Raw genomic sequence first — 9680 nt, forward strand, 5'->3', positions numbered from 1 at the left:
GTTAGCTTAGTAATTTCCGAAGGACTGGAAATGCAGCTCATGGATGTGGTTACTGCATATCTCTATGGGGATCTAGATTCAGAGATATATATGAAAAGTGCCTAATGGCCTTACATTACCCAAGTCAAGTGACTCTAAACCACAGAGTGCGTTTGCAATTAAGTTGAAACGCTCACTTTACGGATTGAAACAATCCAGACGGATATGGTATACCCGTTTAAGTGACTACTTGATTAGGAAAGGATATAAGAACGATGAATTATGCCCCTGCGTATTCATAAAGAAAACAAGTTCCGGATTTGCAAATTGTAGTAGTACATGTCATAACTGGTACTCTTGATGAAATACGAGAAACCGCGAGCTACTTGAAATCCTAATTTGAGATGAAGGATCTTGGGAAAACTCGATTCTATCTAGGTCTTGAACTAGAACATCGAGTTTGTGGAATATTAATCCACCAGTCTGCATATGTCCAAAAGTCAGGCGATATAACATGGACAAAGCACATCCTGCTAGCACTCCCATGATCGGTCGAAGTTTGGATGCAAGGAAAGATCCATTTCGTCCAAAGGAAGATGACAAACAAGTGTTGGGAGCTGAAATTCCCTATCTAAGTGCAATAGGCGCATTATTGTACTTAGCCCAATTTACTCGACCAGACATTGCATTCTCAGTGAACTTGTTAGCTAGATTTAGCTCAGCGCCAACGCAGCGTCACTGGAATGGTATCAAGAACATCTTCGATACCTAAAAGGAACCATTGACTTGGGACTGTTCTTTCCCTACAGAGAGACAAGAGGGACCGCAGATGGAACTATAATCCCTAAAGGAAATGTAGATGGCGAAAACGCCACTCACTACACTAAAACGCCAAATGACGTTTTGGTCGGTTTTGCTGATGCTGGATACGTATCTGACCCACATATCGTTCCCAAACTGGTTATGTATTTACCAATGGGAACACGGCGATATCTTGGAGATCAACCAAGCAAACCCTTGTGGCTACCTCCTCGAACCACTCTGCGATCATTGCTCTACATGAGGCGGTTCGTGAGTGTGAATGGTTAAGAGCTATCATTGCACATATTCGAGGGACTAGTGGTTTGAGTTCTACCACTGAAGAGCCTACTTGCATTTACGAACACAATGCAGCTTGCATCGAACAGATGAAGCTAGGTTATGTTAAGGGTGATAACACAAAACACATATCGCCAAAGTTGTCCTACAATCAGCAACAATAGACTCTCCTCAAGATTCAAATGAATCTAGTAAGGTCTGAGGAGAATGTGGCAAATTTGTTCACCAAATCATTGCCTAAGGACACATTTGAGAAACATGTGAAAAGCATAGGAATGCGAAGACTTTTCAAGCTCCCTAGATTAATGTAAGTATTAGGGGGAGGTGTAGACGTCAGGGGGAGTCTAACACACACATGTCATACTCAAATGTAAAAGGTGCGTTGTGCTATTTTCCTTCAACCAAGGTGTATTTTTGTCCCACAGGGTTTTTATTGTTACTTGGCAAGGTTTTTAGTGAGGCAACAACTCATGCACCATTTCGTTTTTGACTTGGCACAAGGGGGAGTGTTAAAGGAAAAACATATTGTGTGCCATCGTCAAAGTGATTGACGGAGAGAGAATCAAGCAATTACTAATTAACATCAATCAGCATGGATTACGAACCAATCAGTAGTTAATGTCATCATTGTAATTGTTTTTTCCATTGTAATTCTCTCCCTATATAAAGGGGTTATGAAATGAAATGAGTAGACCAATTCCAATCTCCATTTACTTTTACAATTTGCACAATCTGCAGCCACAAATGGATATTGTTGATTAAAAAATTTCTGCTCACTTAACATTCACTAAGAGCATAAAATATGGCAAACTATTTAAAAACAAAAAAGGAACTCTAAATTGCTTACCCTCAAGACCCAACTCAATCAATTTATTGATAACCCACCCCCCCCAGCTGCAACATCTCACCAGCTCAGTCAAGTCTCTTTCGATGAAATGTGCACGGCGTCCTTCCTGTAACAATAAGCAAAACGCATGGTTAAGTCAAAACCCACATATTAAAGATCAAGAGAAATCTGAAACCTAAACTTGCCACTTTAGACAATGTCTATGTAATCACATACTCTACTCCTTAAGCCTTCTCAAATACCACTTACAATCAGGTACTAATCTTAGCAAAAGCTAAACTACTCTAGTTGTGTCTAACTACTGACTGCAAGCATGAAACTTCGAGTACATTTTGAACTACACTACTCAAATTATTATCCAAAAAATCAAAAGAGAAAAAAGATGTAACTTTCAACCAGAATAGAAAAAAAAAACAGTAGGAGTTAGAATAAGCACACAACAACACTGATGATTATATATACAGTACATTACCATAATTGGAATTCATCTAAAAAAAAAAGTTAGAGAAATACATGCAGGCTTTAGTTAGCATAGAGAAACCATTAGAACAGTTTATAAAAAGACATCTAATGAATGAAAAGCTATTTGTGTGATACGTCAATTGTAGTTAGAATTTTTTATGTAGAGTTCTCATACATTAAGCAATTTCATGTATGATGAATACTATATACTGTATGTTTTCTTGCAATAGAGGCCCTGAGTTTTTTGGTAAAACTATAATATTAAATGTTGCACAGTACCCGACCAAGATATGTTTTGCTTTATGACTCTTCCCCGCAAAATTTATACTATTCATATGTAATAAAAAGAATTCATCTGCATATATCTAAAAAGTTTTGAAGAAAAGAACTCAGTAAATGAATTCAAGTTGTAAGCTTCGGTTACCTACATGTCAATATGCACATTCCAGTAATAAAATAGAAATAGAAGAAACAGCAAGGAGAGCAAATGGTACTGAATGGCATTCTAAACACTATAATTTTAATTCATACTTTTATATTAGGAGGGTATGGAACTAAATCTATTGAAGTTTAAATGGTTTTTACCGTTTTTTAGCTTATTTAATCTATATTCTCACTCTTTTGTGCTCACGACTCTCATAAAAGATAACTTTGAGTCCTCCCCTGATTCTCTATTCTTTGTTTAGATTTTAAGCTTACAGAGACTTAAAGTTTTGGAGACCAAAATATTTGCTGAGAATAAGTAAAAGAGTCATTCTGAAACACACTTGCATCAACATCTTCTTCCATGTTTGCACATCAGTATCCATATTAAATAGTTCAGTGTCTCTAAGTCTGCCAAGTCCTAATAAAGGACAAAAGCATTATAAGTTTCTCATAAGAAAGGTTGTAAAATACTCACAGGATCAGCTTCATTGTCAGATAGCTAATCATGGTCAGCAAGAAACGTATCAGCCAGAGTTGCCTGCAATTACACCGGAAAAATGTCACAAAAATAGTATGGATTACTATAACCCTTGTTAAATTTGGTGCAACTCAAAAACAAATAAATGTATGCATCAATGTACATAAATATACTAACCATTGTTTCAGGCTGACGAACCATCCAACGAGTTGTGCCTACAAATTGAAATGTTGAGTAAGAAAACTCGATCAAAATTCTAATTATTGACAGGAATTCATTACTGAAACTTAAATGTCTTTCGTTACCTTCTTCTAGAGTACCGAATGGCTCTCGTACATAAGTTGGTTATGTATGTGATCAAACAAAAAAAATAATCCTATCTTAAAACTGACAAAACAAAACTTTCCATCTGACAAAATAAACAAAACAAAACGTAATGCTATCTTAAACCCATCCATCCATCCATATAATGTTTCAAGAGAAATCAGTATTTTGGAAATAAAAACCAAAATAAAGATTTCACCTCTTCTTTCTTTTTCTTCCCAATCACTAATACAAATGGAGAAAAAAAAAAAAACCCAGAAACTACATCCAATCTAACATAGAAATTCATAAACACGCACTCCTAAGTCTCTGAATTACCCAGACCCAGGAAACCATCAATCACATGGGGAAAAAAAAAACTCACAAAACGTAGTAAGGAATTCAAGAAAACTAACATAATCTAACTATACCCAAGTCTCTATGCACACAAAACGTAGCAAGGAAATTCATTACCTGATTGTTGTGAAGTCTGATGAACCTGAAAAGTAAGAGAGCAGTGGGAGATGGGAGATCGGTCAGGAAGATCAATAGGTATTGGTTTCTGGAGTTTCGTAGTTTCACCGTCAAACCAATCTATTTACCAACTGGGTAAGCACGAATTTAACCTCAAATTAAGCCGAGCAGAGAAGCATGTCCAAGTTTCTCTCTTTCTCAGGTTAAATTCGTGAGGGAAGATGCTAAAAATCTATTAACCTTCTAATCCAGATTCACAGTGGCAGGCCGTAAATCAAGAAAAATATAGGGTAAAACCGTACTTCAGCATGTACAGTGTTTATAGCACTCAGAGTGGCAGCCGGTAATTGATGGAACACAAAAGGCAAAACTGTCTTTTCACACGTTTATGAACAGTTGTCAACAGTATAAACAGTAGAACAGTGGATTGAGCTTTAGCATATGTTATATATATATATATATATATATATATATATATATATATATATATATAAAAGGAGTAAAGTCTTTCTGGGGGACTAATAGCTTTCGTTCTTATTCTCCTACGCGGCTACGTGACTTTTGTAGTTTTGTTCTTCTTCAAGCCTTTCGGCTCCTACCTCCAGAATCCCAAATTCCCAATTCTAAAATCTTAAATAATTGGCAGGTAATTCATCATCAGATCATCATCATTTGAAATTATTATTTGATTTTCTTGTTCTTCGTCAGTTGGTCTTCTATTAATTTTTCTGAATTTCTGGCAAATTTGGGAATTGGCAAGAAGGAAAGAGCGATTGCTGTGACTTCGGAGAATAATATATAGCAATTTTGTTGGGTATGTATTTCTTTGCAAATTTGCAATTCAAATCATACTTTTCAATGATTAAGATTTTTGGGTCAGTTTTCTTTTTTGGTTCTTTTCATTCTCTGCTCATGAATCATAAATGGAGTATTGATTTTCTCTTTATGCTGCATTGGTCTGCGTTTTGGACTTTTGGTTTTGAATACTAATGAGTTGATGAGTGTACAGCGTGCAGGGTAATCATGACCATCTCTATGTCTTTGGACTCTTGGAAATTGAAGTCTTTCTTCTCTGCTGCTTACATAAACATAATCCGGGACATGGAAGTCTCTCTTCTCTGCTGCTAACATAAACTTAATCCATGAAACCTTACTATAATTGAAAAATTGGTGGTTGATTAAGTCTAACCCAGAGAACAGAGGGATGATGGATGCTATTGTTCATAATTGATTAGAAGGTACGGAGCCCCAATTTTTGTTTTTTCGCCTAGAGCCCCGGAAATATCAGGGCCGGCCCTGCTGCTTTGCTGCTCCTTTCATCATCGACTCGGGTTTGGAGACCAATCAGCTGTATTAGAAGGCCACCAATCCCACACTCTCTCCTTCTTATCTTCAAGGTCGGTGTGTACACAAATCTGTATTTTGTTTGGAATTATATGTGTTTGGGTGATTGTTTAAGTGGGTTGTATGGGTGATTATTAATTTGTGGCTGGACTGCTATTTTGCAATGCTCTGGCTGTACTGAATGAGCACAGGTTTCTCGCTCGATTAGGGTTAAGTCTGAAAGATGATCAAGCTGGGGATGAAAGGAAGAAGCTCAACACTTTCAAGTATTGGGTCACAGGAATTTTACAGGCAGCCCGATGGTCGAGGCAAATCCTGTGAACGACATCACTATTAGCATTCTGTTATTGATTAGGTACTGGTTCTAGTTCTTCTTCAAGGCTCGGTCTCTCATGAATTTGGTAGGCTTTAGTTGAGTTCATCACCATCCTCTTAAGGTACTGCTGTGTGTCTGGTTTTTATTATTGGATCCTTTGAGTACTGGTGGATCCATCAGATCAAACTATTATTAATTAGTATGCTTTAATTCTGGATATGTTTATCAATAATTCAATATCAGTTTTTTTCGATAGGGATTTATCAATATCTGTTATATTGTTGTGCTTAATTTTGGCCTTAAATTCTATACGTAATTATGTTTTCAGTTGCATCAATCGATCGACATATGGTTCTTGTTTATGTTTTTTTTCTTGATCAAAATATATGGTTTGGACCAAATTTGTTTTTGTTTTTTTTCTTATTCGAAACATAATATCATGCTCGATAAATAAAATGATAATTAAATTAATCAATAATTTCAAGATAAATGCATGCATCATTATTTAAAACAAAAGTCCACTCACAGTATTATTGGGCGACCACGCAAACGAGTTCCTTCATCTAGCTGTAGCTCGCGACATTGCCCTGTACACAATTATATTTCCGTAAACGGCAATCCGATAAAATAATTACGAACCTAAACGAAACCTCGAAAATCCCTATCTCCATTACTTCTCAAATTCAACCCAAATCTCTCCCACAACACCAATTCCCCAATTAACATATTCCGCAACGAAAAAACATATATTTTGAGAGAAAATTTAACTAAAACCTAAATTTGACTTTAGATTTAGGTATTCGATCTGCTGGATCATAACTAGTTATATTTCACTTTTTTATATTCATAGCTGTATCATTGTTGGAAACGCTCTTATAGAACCGCATGTGAATCTTCTAGACAGAGTTCTAGACTAAATAAGCGCGGATATCCGCAATGGGTATCTCCAACAGACTACTTATTTTAACAAAAAGTTAAAATTTTGACTAATTGTAGATAATTTAGTACTCTAGCAGAATAACTATATGAAAATAAAATTTGACTTGTTAAAATCGCTAGCTAAATTTAGCTAGAGAGGTGAGAGAAAATAACAAAAAGCTAAACACTCCACGTTTAATTTTTTTAGTTTTGCTAACACTGCTGGAGCAAAAGTCAAAAATTAACTAACTAAATTTAATTTTTTGTTAAAGGAAAAGCACATTATGTGCCTTCGTCAAAGAAACAGACGAAGAGGGAATCAAGCAATTACAAATCACAGCTCAATCAGCATTTAGTATCATCAATGTAATTGATATTTCCGTTGTAATCTTATCCCTATATAAAGGAGTTATGAATGAAATAAGTAGACCAATTCCAATTCATTTTTACTTTAACACGTTATCAGCACGCTCAGAGCCAATAGCCAAGAAAAAAAAGTCTAGTTTTCTAGTTTATTTCCGTCAGAAAAAAAAAAACCCAAAACCCTAAACAAGAAAAGTTTCTTCTTTTCTGCCGCTTTCACACAAAAAAAAAACAAAAAAAAACTCTGCAGTAGCAGATCGACCTCCCAACCAAGAGAAATTGCTCTCTGCACCGCCACTACCTGCACAACCCAGCAGCCCCGGCGTCAACACCATCGGCCCCCATCCTCCAAATCCCCATTTCTCCTCCCCGCCGCGAAGCTCACAACCGGCCAGACCCAATCCAAACCGGCCTCGTCCTTCGTTTGCAACAGCCCAGCAGCCCAGCCCCGCCTGCAACAGCCCGCGCGCTCGTTCAACCTTGCAGATCCCAGCAGCCCCGCATCAACCCTCCTCACCAGCCAGCCGACCTCAGCCCGGCCTCCAGCGTGCCCGACCTGCCTGACAGTAGCCCCGCACCTGCAGATCTCATCCGCCTGCAGATCTCTGCGCCTGTCCAACCCCCCGTCACATCCCAGCCCCGGCGCTGCTGCCCTGCAACTGCTGCACACTAGGAGGTCAAATCGACAGCACCCTCTCTGCCCAGAAGGAGAAGAGAGAACCAGGAGGAAGAAAGAAAGAGGAGGAAAAAAAAAAAAAAAAAAAGAGAGAAAGAGAAAAAAAAACCCGGCCCAAAGAAAAGGGCGGCCCAGGAAATGAAAAAAAAGGCCCTCCGGCCCATCTTTGTCAAGAAAAAAAGAGAAAAGAAAAAAAGAAAATAGAAAAAAGAAAAGAGAAAAGGAGGACCCGAACCAGAAAAAAAGGGTGACCCGGCCCAAAAGAAAAAAAACAAAAACAAGGCCCACTGCTAAAAAGAGAGAGGAAGCAGCCAAGTTTTTTTTCTCAAGCTTAAAAACATCACTACGCACGCCTGCATCAACACGCGCGTGCGCTAGGATCGTTTTATTTTCTCCAAATCAAGTACGTTTTTCTTTATTTTGTCTTTATGATTTTAATCAAGCATGTGAAATCTATTTATGTTTTCCATTTTTAAGCATGTTTTATACTTCATTGTTTATGCTTTTATTTTGTTATTAAGCATGTTTAGTTAAGATAATTTTGATCATTTTAAGCATGCCTTGTTATCTATATAATTATGTTTAAGCATGCTTTATATTTTATTGATGATGTTTTTATTATGAAATTTTGAGCATGTCCTTATTTTATTTACGCTTATATAAATTATGTCTACGCATGCTTTGTATTATACTATTATTTACATCTTATTTTTCGCATGATATATTATTACTATTATTATGTGTAACATATATATTTGGTATATATTTGTGATTTTGAGCATGCCATGTAGTTTATTTTAATATATGCTATGTTTTTATTATTTATTAAGTGCTATGATTATTACTTGTTTAGAATTCTATACAAAAAGAATTGCGTTTTGCCATGATAATGAAAGTTCATGCGCATTATAAATACACACTTACTGTGATAAAGTATTTTCACATGCATCGAAAAAAATGTGACCATTACGAATCTTGGTCTTGAAATATAATTCATATTTTTGGAAAATAATTCACGTGGATGTCTTTATGACTGCGTAATTTATATCTTCCCTCTTGTTTTATGTAGATGACTGATCCAACTCGACCTGAGTTTGACATTTTGGACTCAGAAGGACTTGAGTACCATCGTTGGGTTTCTGATATGGAAACTGCATTTGTGGCAAAAGACTACACTGCCACCATTACTGACCCCAATGATGATGAACTATCTAATAAGGTGAAAGCAGATGCCTTAATGTTTCTGAGGCGACATATTGATCCTAGCCTACGCTGGGAGTACCTTCAGTTGAAGACACCCAAAGAATTGTGGGATGCCCTTAAAGGACGTTTTGGGAACATTCATGACACTTTACTCCCAGAATTAGCTATTCAGTGGAATGGAATCCGCTTGCTTGAGTATAAAAAGGTCAATGACTTCAACAAGGACATGTTGCGCTTAAAAGCACGTCTCAATTTTTGTGGAAGGGAAATCACAGAAGATGATATGATCTACAAGACTCTTACCACCTTTCCTAATTCAGCTTTTATACTAGCGAACCAGTATCAGTTGGATTATGACAACAAAAGAATCACAACCTTCAATAAGTTGATAAGCCTACTGCAAGTGGCTGAGAGACAAAATAAGATTTTCTTGAATAACAATGCCAGGCCCACTGGGACAAAGAAAATTCCCGAGGCTAATTATGGAAAAATGAAAGTGCATTGCATATTTTATCGATTAAGCGTCCATTGTTATCATGCCTTATTCTGGACAAATAATTGTGTACTCATGTTTAGTCACTTAATCAAGTAACTTTATTATGCACTTCACTTATAGCTCTATGTGGTGGCATGTTTCGTGTTTCTTGTCAAGAGAGAATCGGTGAAGTAGGAGAATTTCCTAAAATGCTTAGTTGTCTCATTCCCTCTTCTCAAAGTAATCAAGTCCAAGTTGTGGTGAACTTTCTAGGGCTTGTAAGAAACGAGAATGGATAATTGTATCCCATCACTCAAA

At 36.8% G+C, this 9680-nt stretch overlaps 1 long non-coding RNA gene across 2 annotated transcripts; it reads left to right on the forward strand.

The window, feature by feature from the left end:
* Positions 1 to 4581: 4581 nt before the first annotated feature.
* On the forward strand, positions 4582 to 6002 carry LOC112180819. Of its 2 annotated transcripts, none has more exons than XR_005804050.1 (4): positions 4582 to 4713; positions 4828 to 4881; positions 5077 to 5464; positions 5603 to 6002. It is a non-coding gene; the product is annotated as an uncharacterized LOC112180819 (long non-coding RNA). The 2 variants fall into 2 exon arrangements; XR_005804051.1 differs by having other exon boundaries at positions 4583 to 4713; positions 4831 to 4881.
* The last annotated feature ends 3678 nt before the right edge of the window (positions 6003 to 9680 follow it).

The sequence above is a fragment of the Rosa chinensis genome, chromosome 7 (assembly GCF_002994745.2).
Source record: "Rosa chinensis cultivar Old Blush chromosome 7, RchiOBHm-V2, whole genome shotgun sequence".
In the NCBI taxonomy this organism is placed as follows: Eukaryota; Viridiplantae; Streptophyta; class Magnoliopsida; order Rosales; family Rosaceae; genus Rosa; species Rosa chinensis.